The sequence below is a fragment of the Neovison vison genome, chromosome 3 (genome assembly GCF_020171115.1).
Source record: "Neovison vison isolate M4711 chromosome 3, ASM_NN_V1, whole genome shotgun sequence".
In the NCBI taxonomy this organism is placed as follows: Eukaryota; Metazoa; Chordata; class Mammalia; order Carnivora; family Mustelidae; genus Neogale; species Neogale vison.
The window spans coordinates 137974010-137992606 of record NC_058093.1 but is presented as its reverse complement, the minus strand read 5'-3'; the positions used below and the strand labels follow the sequence as shown (position 1 = coordinate 137992606).

The 18597-nt window shown below is 43.2% G+C and overlaps 1 long non-coding RNA gene across 1 annotated transcript; it reads right to left on the bottom strand.

Annotated features, from left to right (window-relative positions):
• Positions 1-398: 398 nt before the first annotated feature.
• On the bottom strand, positions 399-9769 carry LOC122901903. Its single transcript, XR_006383704.1, has 2 exons — positions 9616-9769; positions 399-1905 (listed from the first exon to the last, which is right to left on the bottom strand). It is a non-coding gene; the product is annotated as an uncharacterized LOC122901903 (long non-coding RNA).
• Positions 9770-18597: the final 8828 nt, after the last annotated feature.

The following is an 18597-nucleotide window of genomic DNA, read 5'->3' as shown; positions in this document are numbered from 1 at the left end:
GGCAGTCTTGGCTTTTGTCAAATATCACTGTCCCGGCAAGGCTCTGAAAGCCAAGCTCAAGTTCACTGGATTTCAATACGGACACTCAAGGCAAAGGTTGATTAGCGCTCTACCTACTTCTTAGGTTAAAGCTTCTCCTTAGCTTGTGGTATGAGAGTATCTCTACCTTCTTGCTACTCCATTGATGCATCTGGAAATAATTTTTAAATAGTTTCAGAGGCAGAGTTATCAAACCCAGCATGCTGTCAGAAAGGGAAAGTTCCTTTTAATTTTTGCAGGTTTCTAATGAAGTGTGAATTAATTTAACAATGTTCAACCATGCATCTAGGAAAATAATTCTAAGCATTTTGCCTTAGTCATTTCAGGCTGCTGTAACAGAATACCATAGACTCGGTGGCTTAAACAACATAATTTATTTCTCAGTTCAGGAGGCTTGGAAGTCCAGGATCCAGGTGCGGGCAGGTGCAGTGACTGGTGAGAACCCACTTCCTGGTTCGCAGTCGGCCATCTTCTTGCTGTGTCCTCACGTGGCAGAAAGCAGAGAACAATCATTTCTCTCAAGTCTCTTCTCATAAAAGGAATTAATCACACCCATGAGGCTCTACCCTCAAGAGTTAATCACCTCCTCAGGGCCCCAACTCCTAACACCATGACACTGGAGATGAGGGCTTCATTACGAATTTAGGGAGAACACAACATTCTGTCCATAGCAGGTTTATTGTTTTCCAAGACTTCAGAGTCTGATCTCAAGCAGCTACCTGTGTAGCTTTAAGTCAAGACAGGAAAGGTCAAAAGGAGGTCACTTGGGTCATCTTAAGTAAAATTTTCTGCAAGATACCAGTACTACTCCTCAACTTCATCCTGAGTCCCCACACAGAAGGGTTATTAAAATATTTTCAGACAACCCCAGCATGGATAGAATTACTTTGCATCAGTCTATTTCGCTGAAAGTGAATTTATGTAGGAAGATAGAGAAGATATTATTCTAAACATCCTTAGACAGCTTTTTAAGAAACCTAGATATCCAAATCATCCTTATTGGCCCTTTTAGGCTGTGGAATCACAGAGGTTTAGCGCCCAAGGTCATTACTCAAACATCTTATTCAAGAGTTAAGGAAGTTGAGTCCCAAGACCTCAGCTGGGGCTAAGCCTGTACCTTGTACATTGCTGAGCTCATAGGAAGCAGCTGATTTTGATGAAAGGGGCCTGAACCCCAGTCCTCATCTCTCTCCTCCAAGCCCCACTGCTAATAGCACTATTCACAAAAATCAAGACTTGTTCTTTCAAACAATCTTGGGGGTTTTGTAGTGCAAACATCCAACCCACCCCACCCCCCAACCAGAAACATCTTTCCATAGCCTAATATGCATAGCCTTTCCATAGCCTAACATGCAGAAGTATTGTTAGTTTAAGACTTAACGTGGATTTCAGCTTCTAATAGGTCCATCTTTGACTGGACCACTCATAATTTTTATGTGCTATTTGTGCACTTTATAGCCCATTGGAAGCCTGTTGTACAATGTCCACAGTACATTTATGCCCAATTTGTTGCATTACTATTTTAATTAATTGAGAAGGTTAATAGTTTTGTATATTTGATTTTATAGCACATGTTTTGCATATCCATTGCATATTTGATATTGCATTGAGGATCAGAAATGTAACCCCTAATTGTAACATGGTTCCCAGGTGAGACTATAGCCTGCTTTATGACAGTCACTTTATGACAATTTCTAGAAATGAATTATGGTCTACATATCATCTGTAGTATCAAATGTATGAATAATGGAATTAGAACATGTGACCTGTGTGCTTTCATTTGAGGGGAACTGTCAATAGCGGCAAAATCTTGAGAATTTTCCATGGAAAACTAACATGACTCCAACATTATGATTTTATGATAACCTGTAGAGGAGAGAGAATGAAAAATAAAGCATTTAAAGAAAGATTTATACATTATTAACTAATGTGACATAAAATGTTCCCATCCCACTAATAAAAAAATGTTGAATTTATTGTTTTATAGCACACTGTCTGTCTCCTAGAGAATAACAATATTGGTGATTTTTTTTTCATGGGCGACTAGAACATTTTGCTTACTTACATGATTTACAAGGCTACTTTAGAAAAGGAACAATAACAACTCAGATGTTGGATTTGTTCTAAAGAGGAGAAGTTACATTAGAGGTTCAGGATGGTGGAAAATATAAAACATGTTATCACAGAAAAGGAGGCAATATGAAAATAAGAAGAATCATAATTTGTTTAAAGGAATTTGGGGTGCCTGTGTGGCTCAGTTGGTTAAGTGTCTGCCTTCGGCTCAGGTCATGATCCCAGGATCCTGGGATTGAGTCCTGCACTGGGCTCCTCGCACAGTGGGGAACCTGCTTCTTCCTCTGCTTGATGCTACTCCTGCTTGTGCTTTCTCACTAGCTCTTTCTCTCTCAAATAAATAAATAAATAAAATCTTTAAAAAATAAAAATAATAATAACAACAAAGGAATTCAGTCAATGGTGGACTCAGCATTAAATACCTCCAGAGGTCTACGTTTGATTTTGCATCTTTGTTGTACCCACAATCCTAGCAAAGACTTCATTACCATTTAATGTTAACGAATAACTTAGTGACTTGTTATGGTAATCCACATTTGCTTAGTCAGCTGCAAAGTCCTTAACAGGCATCAGGTCCAAGAGTCAGTGGTTATGGATAAACTTTGTTCCTTAGTAAGGAACTTGGCGTCAAACAGTGATAAGCTTAATCTGGTAACATTGGCAGCTGGTCATCATTGCAACATGAATGATTAAAACCCATTCTGACCATCTGATTATTCCTTAATTTGATTATCGCCACTCCTCACATTTCTAAAAAAGTCCTATGAGACTTTATCATTTAAATCTAGTTGATAGCTAACTTGACACTATCAATAAGGTGGCCAAGTAGGTTTGTCTGCTTCTTTGAGATCATGAGCTGTCCAGGGACAGAGGTATTCGAAAAGGAGCCTGGAGGTCTCTGGGGCCACTTTCAAGACTCTGCCTCCCATTCTCTGAAGGAACGTGTACATGACAATAAGATGCTGGGAGACGCTCAGATGACTGGAGAGTATAGGACACAAAGAGCAATCAGAGTTGGGATTGCCACCTCAAGCTGAAGCAAATTTAACCTGAAACTGCTGGAATCACTGGCGAAACATTCACCCATGTGGTATAAAAAGAAAAGCGGTGCTCTAAAATTCAGGCATTCCGAATGCAAGTCACAGCTCTGCCACTAAATAATTGTAGGTTCTTGGGGTGCTTCGGGGGCTCAGTTGGGTGGGCAGCCAACTTGGTTTTGGCTTGGGTGATGGTCTCAAGACCTAAGAATCAGGCCCCAGGTTGGGCTCCACCCTCAGCCGGGAGTCTGCTTGGGATTCTCTTCCTCTCCCTCTGCTCTGCACAACACTCTCTTTCTCATTCTCCCTCCCTCAAACAAACAAACAAACAAATAAATAAATAAATATTTTTTTAAAATACTTGAAAGCACTTAAGGAAGTTTCTTCTCCTTTCTGGGCTGATGTAGGACTCACTAATCCTTTCCAGCCTCAACCTTTTGCCTATTACTTTCCTGTTGAGACTAAACCAGCTTATTTCCGTGTCTCGAGGAGACGGTTGTCCAGCCAAAGGCCCACCACCTCTTTCAGCTATTTCAGTCAGAGCAGGGAAGGTATTAAGAGACATGGGACCTGCCTTCAAGGACTTTATAATCTAACCCATAAGTCAGATGGTTCTCACCCACAGGGAAGGGAACAGTTAACCTGCACAATATAGTGCAGGTATAGGTATAACCTGCACAATATAGATTAGGTATAATCACTGCCCAGAGAGGAGAATGTGGTGCGATGGTTGGTGATGACTTTGCCAAAGCACAGAAGGAATGGGGCTTGGATGACACCTGGGATAGACTCTCTTGGATGGACAGAGTTTGCTCAGGCCAAGGGCACAAGGAAGGTTATTTGGAAGTAGGTGAACAGGATGAACAGAGTCAGGGAGGTAAGAACAAGCATGGCATGTGGGGGAAACAGGGATTTGCTTGAATGAGAGAAAGGTGAGCATGGGGTATAAGACTGACTGGAAAGGGAATAATGAACCCAACTATGACGACATTGAAAGGTAACTCCAAGAGTACATATGTGCCATGGGAACCAGGAGGGGATTGGGAATTCTTGAGTAGGTGGGTGTTTTGGTCCATTTAGGCTGCTGTAAAAGAATCCCACAGACTGGGGGACGTAAACAACAGAAATTTATTTCTCACAGTTCTGGAGGCTAGAAGCCCAAGATTAAGGCATCAGCAGATTCGGTGTCTGGTGAGACCTGCTTCCTGGTTCACAGATGCCTGTCATATCGCTGTGTGCTCACAGGATGGACAAGGATGAGGGAGCTCTCCAGCATCTCTTGTATAAGGGCACTAATCTCATTCATGAGGGGTCCACCCTCATGACCTAGTCACCTCCCAAAGACTACACCGCCAAATAGCATCATCCTTGAGAATTAGGTGTCAACGTACGAATTTGGGGGGAACACCAGCATTCAGTCTATAGCAGAATGGTGAAGTTGTGCTCAGCGAAGATTAGACAGATGTACCTTTGTAAGTTGAGTTACTTATAGACAGAGATGGGGAAAATAAGATAAAATGGGATCAGAAGCAGAAGAGAGGAGGAGAGGGGAGAGGAGAAGAGGGGAAAAGAGGCCTCTCTGCAAATACCTAGGTGGTTCAGGAAGTGAAGCTAGAGGGCAGGAGAGTTGTCTGGCTGATGTCTGGATATTGGAGACATCTCATGAAAAAATAGTGACTTTCTGGGGCACCTGGGCGGCTCAGCTGGTTAAGCAACTGCCTTCGGCTCAGGTCATGAACCTGGAATCCCGGGACTGAGTCCCACATCTGGCTCCCAGCTCCATGGGGAGTCTGCTTCTCCCTCTGACCTTCTCCCCTCTCATGGTCTCTCTCACTGTCTCTCTCTCAAACAAATAAGTAAAACCTTTAAAAAAAAAAAGTGACTTTTTGTATAGCCTCAAATTAATTGAAAGGGTCTAGAAGACATAACTGTACACCCATGTTCACAACAGCATTATTCACAATAGCCAAAAGTTGGAAGCAATTGTCCAAGGAGGGGCAAATGAATAAAGAAGTATCCATAGAGGGGTGACTGGATAAAGAAAATGTGGTGTACACATACAATAGAATAATATTCAGCCTTAAAAAAAAAAAAAGCCTCCAGAAAACATATTCAGCCTCAAAAAAAAAAAAAAAAAAAAAAAGTCAGCCACGCTACAGCATGGATGGACCTAGAAAACAGTATTTTAAGTGAAACAAGCCAGTCCCAGAAGGATAAATAGTGTACGATGACATTTATTTGGGGTACATGCAGAAGTCTAATTCATAGAGATAGAAAGTCCAGTCTTGGTTTCCCAGGGCTAGAGAAACAGGGCAACAGGGTGGGGGAATTATTGTTTAATGGGTATAGTTTCAATCTTGCAAGATGAGGAAGGTTCTGGAAATGGATGGTGGGAATCCTTGCACAACAATGTGTACTTACTGCCACTGAGCTGTATACTTAAAAATGGTTCAGATGGTAACTTTAATGTTAAGTGTGTTTTACCACATTTTTTTAAAAAAAGAAAGAAGAGATTTTCTTGAGTCCAATGCTCTGGATCCCATCATCCCCAACCGTCTCAGGGGCTTTACTCCATTTATCATCCTGTCTCTTTCTCTCCTGGACCTTCAAGCCTTTCCTTTCTCTCTCTCTGTCAACTCTTTCTAGCCAATAGCCTTCAAATAATTTTCTATATTTTGTAGAGTCTATTTTTTCACTCTTCAGCCACTACCTTCGGACAATCAATCGACAACCTCCTTCTCCTAAAATTCAACTCATGTTTTTTAGTTCTTACCTGCCTGGACCACCAAGCGGGAGTTTATCTTGTTGACCTCCTCCTCCTTCAAATTGTTCCTGTCCCTCTTCTGTCCCACCAAACTTCTGATGTATCTACTATCTGTGGAGTCACTCCCTGACTTCCATTCAGGCTTCTTCATGGTCGCTCTTCCTGTGTGCATAGTGTTGGGAACCCCCAGTTCCACCTTGGATTCTCTTTTATCTCTTTTATCCTCACACTTTTGGAGTGATCATATTCACTCTTTGGCCTCAGGTACCATCAAATGTTGATGATGCCTAAGTCAACATCTATAGTAGAGATATCATTCCAGTACTTTCCACCCATAGTCACTGGCCTTCGAGACATCACCACCTGGATGTCCCACACCCATTTCAAGCTCAATATGTCCCAACTTGAGCTCATTTTGACCCCTCCCCATGATACACATACCAACTTCTCCTTTAATATGCCATTTGCTGAAATGGCAGGCTTACCATTAACTACCCAAACCAGAAAGTTCACATCATCCTCTTTCTCTCTCTCTCTCTCTCTCGTGCCCATTTCCCATCATTTATAATCCTGCTGATGGTGTTGACTCTGGGAAACTGGAAAATCCCCAGGTAGGCCAGTGCCCTGAGAAGGGTCTTACAGCGTTCTGCCCATCTGAGGGGCCATCAGAAAACTTACTAGTGCCAAAAAGAAATATTTTAATGGTAGTTTGATCTGTGTGTTAGGAAAAGGGATTTGAATATTCAAATGACTTGACTTTCATTAGTAGTAAATGTTTCGGGAAGATTCAGTAACCCAGGTGTTGAGTGTACTCTTTAAGGTCTGCTTTTGAGGCATTTGAACTGCATTTGTTGTTAAAGTACTTGATATCAGCAAATGTGACAAGTTACTTCCAGAAGAACCAGGAATGACATCTGTTGTTAGATGATAAGGCATCAGTTTTAATGCCCTGTTAAGTAGCGAGAAGGCAGTCAGCTGGAATTTGCCTGGGAGGGTTGGATAAGGGAATCCCTGTCTCCTCCTCCAAAGCCTGTTGGGTTTGATCTATTCCGGAGCCCCTTCAGGGCTCAAACATTGGCTCACTCACTTCAAGTGGGAAGCTACCCCATCCTGCCTGCCAGGACCCTCCTTCCCACACCACTGGAAGGGAAGAAGGCATCTGGGGGGGTGATGGCAATTAGCACTCATGAAAGAAAATCAACACTGTTGGCCACTGTATTGTCTTTGCCATGCTTGAAACCTCCTGAAGGGCACTGTAGATTGTGTTTCCCCCCAAACTATGTTCAAGTCCCAATCCCTGATACCTGTGAATGTGACCTTAGAGATGGTCTTTACAGAGGCCATTGGATTAGGAAGAGGCCATTAGATTAGGTCCTACTCCAATAACTGGTTTCCTAAAAGAAGAAAGTAATTTGGACACGCAGAAACAGGAGAGAACACCATGAAAAGACAGAGGCAGTAGCTGGACAGAGGAGTCTATAAGTCATGGAATACCAAGGAGAGATGTCAGCGGGGCGCCTGGGTGGCTCAGTGGGTTAAGCCTCTGCCTTCAGCTCAGGTCATGATCTCGGGGTCCTGGGATGCAGCCCCGCATCACGTTCTCTGCTCAGCAGGGAGCTTGCTTCCCTCTCTCTCTCTCTGCCTGCCTCTCTGCCTACTTGTGATCTCTGTCTGTCAAAAAAATAAATAAAATCTTTAAAAGAAAAGAAAAAAAAAAAAAAAGGATAGCTGTCAGCCACAGGAAGGCGGAAGGACCACGTGGCCCAGATTCTTCCCTAAATCCTTGGAGAGAGAGTCTTGGTTTTGGACTTTGAGTCTCTAGGACCCTGAGAGAATAGATTTCTGTTCCTTGAAGCTCTCAGTGTGTGGGTTTGCCACAGCAGGCCTGGGGAAAGAAAACAATGGGGAATCTTGGATGGGACAGAAACAAGAGTCAAAAAAGTCCACCCCAGGTTTAAACGGCAGCCAATCAGTACACTGAATCTTAGCTCTCAGATCTGCCCTCCGGTCTGAGCTAGGCCCCCAGGCCCTCTTGCCTGGATTCCACCATCGTCCCTAACCGGTCTCTCGGGGCCAGCCTTACACCAAGGGATAAAGGAAACCTAACACCAGTCATAGTCACAGCGATCGCCAACTGAGTTCTCAACCCTGTGCAAGGAGCTGGCAGGCTGCGTACACGTGCAGGCAGAGTCCTGACAAGGATCCTCATCCGCCTTGACTAAATCTTGACAAGAGTTCGTGTGAGTGTATCGCCTGGGGAAGGGGCTGGCGGAGCAAGGCAGCCCCGTGAAACCGGGGTGAGGAATCATCATGACTTCTCAGTGGAGACCCTGAAATCTGAGATCGGCCTCAAGCGCCCATGTGAGTCAGAACTGGACCGCAAACCGCCCTTTCTACACACTCTCTCCACCACCACCACCCCCCCCTCCACCAACTGCCGCGGTTCCTTCCTGGGCCCTCCTCCAGTCCGAGCTGGGAGTGGAGCCCAGAGGGTCCCCAGGCGCCACCAGGGGCTGACGAGCCGGAAGTCCCGGGGGTGACCCAAGGCGGTCGCTGGCGGGCTGACAGCCAGCGCGTTATCAGGAACTTTCCCAACAGTGCAGCGAGAGCTAGTGTTTATAAAGTGCTCTGAAAGCCTCTGATAAAAGATGTTAAATGGCATTAATGGAACACGTTCCGCAGATCCCACGTCTGGCTCCGGCTTGATTGATACGCATCCCTCTTGCGCAGTCAGCGGACTCTTTACTTCAGATGAACTGAGCTCATTAATTAGGATCCTGTGTGCCGTTTATTGTGAAGGATGCTCACTTATTACCGTAATTAGGACCCTGAGCCAACCCCGGACTATCTCACTGTAAACATATGGGGGAGGGGGACTGTCTCCTTGAACCCCCAGTGCAGGGAGTTGCTAAATTCAAGCCCATTATCTGGCGCAGACAGGCACCTGAGGTTCCAATAAAACAAAGTGTTGCTGATTTCAACAGGGCTCGCTCTTAGATGAGTCTCTGGTAAGCACGTGATTAATGCATTGCTCAGCAGCGCTTCCCTGTTTCCAGACATGAGCTCAACTCTGGTCCTGTAACACCTCTATTCCTCATTTGCACTCAGCAACTAATAGACATTTTGAAGCAAAATTAAGCTTCCTTACCCATTTGCCACCAAGGGGCTACTTCTATTATCCAGGAAAGTGGCAGTACCCTTAAGGCGAATATTCGGGAAACTGGTTGCCCATTAGAGGCCTCTGGGGAGATTTCATCAAATCTGGATACCCAGACCCCAGCCTTAGAAATTCTGATTCTGATTCACGTGGTCTGGGGACTAGGCATTAGTGTGAATATGTTGGGCGGGGGGAGTATCTTTCTTTTTCTTCTCTTTCTTTTAATTAATAGACTTTATCTTTTTGGAGCAGTTTCAGGCTTACAGAAAAATTGATGGTGGTCCAGAGAGTCCCCTCCATATACCCATTATACATATACCATATAGGAAATAGATCTATATATATTTAATGATCTGAGTGACTCAAAAGTGCAGGCAGAGCTAAGAATTCAGTTTTAGGGCAATCATTAGCTATACAACAAGAATTCAGCAGTTTCTGGTAGAAATAACTTCTGATTGAACCACAGCCCAAGCTGTTCCAGGTTTTCCCAACACGTATCCCTAATGCAGCAGCCCAAGCTTGAGAGTGGATTGACATTCACTCACATGAAGATGACTCTGTCCACCACTGTGGTTTATGCCTTATGCATAATGAAGGGCCTTATCAATTATTAGAGGTCTTGGAGAGTTCTCTTCCTTGCTAGATTAAAAAGAATATAAGCAGAAATAATACAAGTTGTGGCAATCTCGAATTCTTTGAAATGGTTGATGAGCTGCAGTACTTAAGAAAATTAACATAGTACTTCTAAAAAGGAGTTATTTGAGCATTTTTGACATTAGTCGCCTTACTAGAAAGATGACTCAGTAGAATAAAGGAAGTAATCCATTTAATAGAGAATAGAAAATGTGGGGGGTAAATGCATTTTTTCACAGTACCCAAAAGAGAGCTAGACATGAAAGCAAGTATTTTGGGTCCATAACCATTCATTCACTGAACAAATTATTTATCGAGCACTTACTGTGTTTTAGGTTCTAGGTGCTGTGGATAAACAATGAACCAAACAGGCAGTAGTGTTGCTCTCATAGAATTTACACTCTAGAGGCGTATTGGAACATGTACCCTCCCACTTACCTGAATGCTGTTGCAATTGTCTAACTAACAACCTCTGGAAACGTGAAATACGTTATGCAAGTTGTAAACGTTGTTGACATCACCTTTTCATTAGACTGGCATCAAGATAAAACTCTAAAATTCACTACTAAATATAATTTATTACTAAATTTTGACTTGAGGGAAAGTTCATGCACTTTGATATGTGTAACAATTGGATTGTTGAAGTATAAATCATAAATCATATTTAAAATATGGAAAAGAAATAAATTCGGGGCATCTGGGTGGCTCGGTCGGTTGGTTTCCACTCAGGTCGTGATCTCAGGGTCATGGGATCAAGCCCCGCATTGGGCTCCATGCTTGGCGGAGACTTTGCTTGTCCCTCTCCTCTATTCCCCTCCCTACTTGGGCATGCTCTCTCTCTTTCTCTCTCTCACTCTCTCATGAATACATACGTAAATAAATAAATACAATCTTTTTTTAAAAAAGAAAAGAACTCGAGTTCTTTCATAAAGTTAACAGCTTATGGGTATGTTGGGTCTAGTGCAGTTGCTAGACATGTTTGGGAACTTTAGGAGGAAATGCTATCTTTATTGAAGGGCACAGGTATCTATTACTTAGCTTATGGTGCATAATAAGCTTCTCTGAAAGGAAATACCTTTGTACAGCACAATTTATCTTGTATTTAGCTCATGATTCTGTGGGTCAGCTGGGAGCTTTGTCTGGACTGGCTCAGCTGAGCTCTGTTGGGGCCTCTCGGGTGCTCCGGCCCGCTGAGGAGATGGCCTCTCTCACTCACGGGTGGTCTAGCCCCCTCAGCTGGGATGGCTCACCTCTTCTCCAAATGACCTCATAGCCTCCAGTTTCCTGGTCTCCTTCCCTTGAGAGCAAGGCCCAATGCTCAACTAGTTTTCAAGCCTGTGATTGTGTCACATTGGTTATTGCCCCTTGACAAAAGCAACTCATATGGCCAAGTCCAGAGCTGGTATGGGGGGGGGGCACTACTCAAGGGCAGAGACGGAAATTATAGTGACATTTGTGCAAATGATTCATTCCACTATCTCATTGCTAGGTATGGGTTTTTAGGTGAGACCCTCCTAGAAAGTACTATTTTCTGAGAAGTTCCTGCCTTTGATGATGGGCCCCATGTACACTCAGGTCTAACTGTTCCCAGTAAATACAGCCCAGGGAACACAGTACCTTGCTGTGTCACTTCACACAGTCTGGGATCTGGAGATGCACACTTTATCCCTGGGCGTTCCAGGTTCCCCCTCCTGGGACCATGCTTTCCTCTCTTAAAGCGGCTTGTAAATTTCATATACACCCCTAATTTCCACACAGATCACACCCCTGCATTTTTAGGAGAAGAGAGCGATGTTTGTGATAGCGCTGTGAATCTCTCTGTCCCGGGATTCAAACCCAAGAGATCTGCCTCTTCCTTAAGCCAAAAGTATATAGGAATCGTTGTTAGAACCTCATGTAGGGGATTGGAGACCTGGAATTCACGGGGACTGGGTCAAGAAAGAGGCTCAGGAAAGAGAGGATGTACCTCCTGGGGGGACTCAAACTGGACCCCCCCCCCCCAGAGAAGAGAGACTGTCTTCCAGCATCGGCTCCTTCTTGTTTACAGTCTGATAAAATTCATTAAAAACTTTGCTTCAACAAGATCAGCCAGGAGTTCAACACTCAGTTGCATATTTGAAAGTTGCTAAGAGAGATCTTAAAAGTTCTCATTACAAGAAAGAAAAATTTGTAACTATGTGTGGTGATGGATGTTCGCAAAACTTAACATGGTAATCAATTTATAGTACATACATGTATCAAGTCATTATGTTGTATACCTAAAACTAAAAGGTGACAAATTGACTCAACGTGTCAATTATATCTCAGAAAAAAAAAGGATTCTCCATGTGTTGATGATTGTTCAAGCAGATATTTACACAGAGGTTCATTGTACTATCCCCTCTACTTTTGTACATATTGCAAATTTCCCATTAAAAATTTATTTTGTTGGGGATGCCTGGGTGTCTCAGTTGTTAAACATCTGCCTTCAGCTCAGGTCATGATCCCAGAGTCCTGGGATCGAGCCCCGCATCGGGCTCCCTGCTCCATGGGAAGCCTGCTTCTCCCTCTCCTACTCCCCTTGCTTGTGTTCCCTCTCTTGCTGTCTCTGTCAAATAAATAAATAAAAGCTTTTTTAAAAAATTGTTTTGTTTGTTTGAAAAAAATGTATTTCAAGTTTGAATATAATTGCCATGAGTAACTCCCTGTCCTGGCACAGGAGGTAGAATAGTCCACTGGTTAGACATGCAGGCTTCCACCTCTGACCATCTGTGTGACCTTGAACGAGTTAGCCTAGGTAAGCCTCACTTTCTCCCTCTGCCATGGCCAGGGTTGTCCAGAGAAACAGAACCAATGGATAAAGATTGAGATGGAGATCGATTTTAAGGAACTGGCTCACAGAATTGCAGGACCTAGAAAGTCTGAAACTATAGAACAGGCTGGCAGGCAAGAAATTCTGATGGTCAGTGTTGCGGTGTGGAATCAGAGCTGCACAGAGCAGTGGACTGGAAACTCAGGCAGGGTTTCTGTGTTGCATTCCTGAGGATAATTCCTACTTCAGGGCCGGGGCTCAGAGCTTGCTTTAACGCCTTCAAATGATTAGAAGCCAAATTATGGAGCATAATCTGCTTTACTCAAAGTGTACTAACTTGGGGTATCTGGGTGGCTCAGTCAGTGAAGCATCCACCTTCAGTTCAGGTCATGATCCCGGGGTCCTGGGATCAAGCTCCACATCAGGCTCCCTGCTCAGTGGGGAGTCTGCTTCTCCCTCTGCCCTTCCTACTGCTCATGCTCTCTCACTCTCTCTCTAATAAATAAATAAAATATATATTTTAAGAAGTGTACTAATTTAAGTGTTAATCATCTCTCAACAAATACCTTCAACAGCAATATCTAGATGTGTGTTTGACCAAACAACAGGCACCATAGCCTAAGCCAGGTTGACATATAAAATTAACCTCACACTATCCGTTAAAGGGACACAAACAGTATATACGTCCTAGAATTGTAATGAAATAAAGCAACAAAGCAGGGAGAACGGCTCCCAGCATTAATCTTGGTTGTCATTATTCTTATCCATACCCTATAGAAATAGTAAAGGCTGGTCATCCACATAAATTAGGGCTATCTAGTTTGGGGAAGGGGTGAGCGGAAGGTTTGGGGAATTTATGGCAGTAAGTGGTTTTATTCCTTAAAGAACCAGAGTGGGGGGACGCCTGGGTGGCGCAGTTGGTTAAACGACTGCCTCTGGCTCAGGGCGTGATCCTGGAGTCCCGGGATCGAGTCCCACATCAGGCTCCCAGCTCCATGGGGAGTCTGCTTCTCCCTCTGACCTTCTCCTCGCTCATGCTCTCTCTCACTGTCTCTCTCTCTCAAATAAATAAAATAAAATCTTAAAAAAAAAAAAATTAAAAAAAAAAAAAAAAAAAGAACCAGAGTGGGGCATCTGGAATTAGTTTTAAATTGATGTTTGTTTTCAAAAGAAAAGGAATTTAAAAAGAGTTCTGATCCTTTAAGACTGAACTCTTGCTTTAGAGACCCATCACCTAGCAACAGGAAGATAAAACCTTCTCTCCTCCAACAGGTAAACCTCCAGCTTATCTAATTGAAATTTCAGGCTTCCTGCCACACTCCCCCAAAAACTATCACTTTAAAGGGATCAAACTGTACAAGCCAAACAGAGTCAAATTTGAATGTGCTGGTTTCCAAATGGCAGGCTAATGAGATTTTCATTGGGAGAAGAGATTTGAAGCTTTATAGCTTGTAATTTAAGTAGCTTTGTTCCATTGGCATTCATTGAATTTCACAACAAGACTGCAGTAAAATTCCTTTTTTGACTCCTGTCTGGGGATCAAAGATAAGTGTTAGAAGCAGAAACAAAGTGTAAATTGTATGAAAATAAAGAATTATCTAGACTTTTCACCAGGTTGAGTTATCTTTTATTCTTCCCTCCCTGTTCCCTGGCCCTCCCTTCCCATGTTCGTTACAAATGCTCTCCATTCTACTTCTGAAATGACTGCTCATTTCATGCTTTTCCACTCCACTGACATTGCCCTTTACAGTACCCTTGATTGATCTCCCTGACCAAACTGTCTAATCTATTCTTGACACCATTGACCAATTTATTTCTTTTAAGATACAGCCTTTCTTCTTTCTATTCTCTGCTCAAAAATTTCAATAGCTACTATTGCTTTCTTTTCCACAAAGTTCAAACTCCTTTGCTTGGCATTTTAGACCTTCTGTGATATGACCACAAACTTTCTTTCCAAGATTGTTTCCCTATTTCTTTGTACAAGTTCTAGCCAAACACAAATTTCTGGTCCTCCCCAAACCTGCCCTGAGCCTTTTTGACTCCACATCTCTGTTTATACTAGCACCTCCTCAAATGCCCTCTCCTTGAATCCCAGTAATTCACCTAGGTCCAGGCATGCCAATTCCTCCAAGAAGCCTTCCTTGATTTCCCTCCTCCCAAGTAGCACTTCTCTTGTGACATTTATCACATTTAGAGAAGTCAGTAGGGTGCAGGATCTAGGTGCACAACTTTGAAGGTGGACAGCTGGGTTTGAGCCAGCTCTGCTGACTCTTACCTGTGTTAACTTGGACAAATTGCTTACCTTCTGGGAATCACGGCTTATGTTTGCCTTTTTGAAAAATGAGATAGCTACTGGTTGTGAAAGGTAAAGAAGTTAAATCATGGAATGTGCTTGGCACGTAGCTGACAGTCAGTAAATATTAATTCTTATTTTTTAAAAATCACATTTAATCTTTATTGTAGTCTATAAAGTCCCCATCTCATGCCCCCATTGTAAAATCCCTGGGGGTAGAATCTAGATCATAAACCCACTCTCGGTTCCTCTCCCCACCAAGCCTGCCATGTATTACTATTTGAAAACAATTGTTCCTGGTGGCCTTCCCTGGGTGCCCCACCCAGGGAAGGCCAGGGACATGACGCTAATTCTCATCTGAGTTACAGTATATGCCTATTGTTTTCATCATACGTATATGTTATTGTCTGTCGCCCCCACAAAAATGCACTTTCAAAGAGACAAGGACTTTTGTGTGTTTTGATTATTGCTGAATCCCAGCACCTGGATCATTCAACAAGTATTTGCTGAACACTTGAATGAATGAAGATCTACTTTCTATTTCTCTCTCTCTCTCTCTTTTCCTGAGTTGTATTTCCAAATAAAGTGATGACATTTCTTGCCAATTCCTCAAATCTAAGTTTACAGAGAACAACTGGAATACCGACCAGATGATTTTGGTATGTAAGTGTCAGGGGAAGAAACTCCAAATGTGATTGGAAATGTGTGGTAGCGATGTCTAGCGCTTACCCATTTCTTCTCTGCCTCTCCTTTGGGGCATGTGAGGAGAGCACATCTCTCTGCTCCCTTTCCAGTCAGGCAGGACTATGTTCTGGAGCAGAAGTGAAGCACGTCACTTCCAGGCCAAAACCTTTAATTATCAGCGTGAGACCTTCTTCCTCTGTCCCGTAACCCGAGGAGGTCACGTGTTCTTGGAGGTATAGCTCCGGGATGGCGGGCCCTCTGTTCAGCCCGGATCCTGCAATGTTGTACAGAGAGGACAGTTGTGTTAGACAGAATCACTAAATGCACAAATAACTTCTCAAGAGTGAGAAATCAGCTGGAAGGTACTCAGCCATGAGACGTAGGGGTTGTTTGTTACTGTGCACAACCTAGCTGCCCTGACCAATACAGACTGTACTAGGGTGGATTGTACAAAGAGCCGGAAGGAGAGTCTTGGTATTTTCCAACAAATCTATCAATGCAACATAGTTTTTCATCTGAAATATTAAGTAGCTCACAACGTATGCTCTTTAGTTTATTTCAGTGATCATGGGAAATGTCCTCTCATCTTCCTTGATTATCCCTCATTCTTTGTAGATAAGAGGAATGTACCAACTTTTACTGGACATCAGTGGAGTCCTTGCTTTGCCTGCTTCCGTATTTACCAAATCCTGTGCATCTCAGAACCACATGGTCACGATTTGAACATGCCCATGTTCCAGCTAACACTGTACTGGGCAAAGCAAGGGCTACCCAAATTTGACTTTACTAGAAAGTACTGAACTATAAAGGGACAAGACTTTGAAACTCAATTTCCTGGCAGTTTCCTTTGGCTTTCTTTTTTTCTTTAAAGATCAAGAATGTTTTTCCTATAAATTACTGTGACTTCTCAAGAACAATGAACTTCACACACTCTATCTTAACATTACTGATTGTCACAGTCTTCGTTCTTCATATCCAAACCACTGTTCCTCCTAGCACATAAGTAATACGGCTTACTGAGCTACAAGAATTAATTCATCATCAATTCACTCAAGATATGGCAGAATGAACTTAAAAACAAATAGCTGCCATCTTTTGTAAAAGTACCTGTAGTCTGAGGGACAGCTTCCTTGTACAAAAATAATAAGACCAACCCAGAAGCCATGAATTCTTCCCCAGGACTAAGGGATGAATTTGCAGGAGTCCCTCGCTCTTTCTGCCCTTTGGGCAAGAGCAGCTGTTGGCCAGAGGATGAGATCTGGTCCATGTCCACAGGATGGGATATGGATTGACTTTCCAAGGGATGAAGTCCATGTCATTAGCTGCATTAGCACAATTCTCTAAACAGCCGAACTCAGGAGTCATCTGTATTCTTAAAGCGGTTCCCATACCCATTGATTCATTATTGACACCAACCCAACCCATGCTGATGCTAGGAAAATCAGGTATTTTAAGGTGTAGTCTATGCACTAGAGGGTCTTACAACCTAATTTGGTCAGGAGCAACTGTGTCTTCAAAAGTAGAAATAGAAAGTAGTGCAAAAAATTGCATTTGCTGTTTCAGGAAGTCTAGAACTTTCTGTCATGTCCATTACATTATAAAAGATAATCCATGATGAGGGCCATGAATAGTGTAGGCACAGTAAGAGCTATAGGCATGAAGAGCTGCCAAGGGAGGGAATTGCAGGACGAAGCGGTTTTAGAGAGGGCATGAAATAAAGGTCAGGGAAGACTTGCATCCGAGATGGGAGCGCAAACACCCAGGGGGCCGAGCAGATAATATGAGTGAGTGAGAGCAGGACAGGCTGGAAGTGCCAGGAGCACCTGCCCAGTCTGGACGGAACTGTCACCACCCCTCTGCTGCGCGCGAGCCTGGGGCCCTGTAACCGGGCCTTCAGATTTTTCCAGAAAAGTCAGAAATCCATATTTGTAAGAATGGCCACGTCTTAAAATATTGGCAACTCAGATAAACACGATCGCAGGCCAAATAAAACAGTTTCTGGCAGGACTGGGCTACAGCCCTGCAACTCCTGCCTCGGGTCAACCAGGCGGGAGGCTTGAGATAGACTTCTCCTCTGCTCTCAGCCGACACCTCGCATTTGCGACGACGCCACATCGACTGCGTACAGAGCAGAGTGAGCTCTGATTAAACTGATATTAGAGATAGTACACCAACTTTGCATGATTCCTTAAATTCGAGGAGGAAATTTATATTACCCCCCAAAATACATAATTTTGTTCTGCCAACGGTAATTGTCCTGAGCCGCTGCCCCACGGGGGAGGGCTGCCGGGGAGGGCTCAGTCGTGATTAATTAAATTGTTTGCCGCGAGCAAACCGCAGAGCCCTCCATCATGCCTCCCGCCTCTTCGGCAGCCTCCAGAGGAAGTCACTGTCCGGGATTATAAAACTGCTACTTCTCTTTTTATTTTCTTTTTTTTATTGTGGTGATATATACATGCTATTTACCATTTTTACCATTTTTAAGCGCGCAGCTCAGTGGCGTTAAGTACATTTACAATGTTGTGCAACTGCCGTCGCCATCCATTTCCAGAACTTTTTCATCATCCCAAACAGAAACTGTTTATTCATTAAACAATCACTCCCCATGTCTGCCTCCCCCACAAGGCCCTGGTAACCTCTATTCCACTTTCGTCTCTGCGAATTTGCCTACTCTGTGTACTTCATATGAGTGAAATCACGTAAGATTTGTCCTTCTGGGTCTGGCCTATTTCACAAAGCATGATCTTTTCAAGGTCCATTCGTGTTATAGCAAATATCCTGTTATTTTGTTCCTTTCCTCCATATTTCCTCACCTCTTTCCCTATTTTAGTGGTAAATCTATACAAAAAGGATAATACTTTGAGCATAAAATCCACCAAAGTACACATCATTCAGAGCTTTAATTCTCTTAAAAGAGAAAGGATCTTGATCTGTCCAAATCTCTCGCTTTCAGACTGTCTGGATTTGAATCCTGACGCCGCCATTAACTATTTTACGGTTTTAGGAATGTTATTTAGCCTTTCTGTGTCCTGGAATTCTCACATAAAAAAGCCAGGAAAATAATAATTTATATATACACTAATATCCAATGTTATATGTAACACAGGAGGAGCATTTATACAGAGG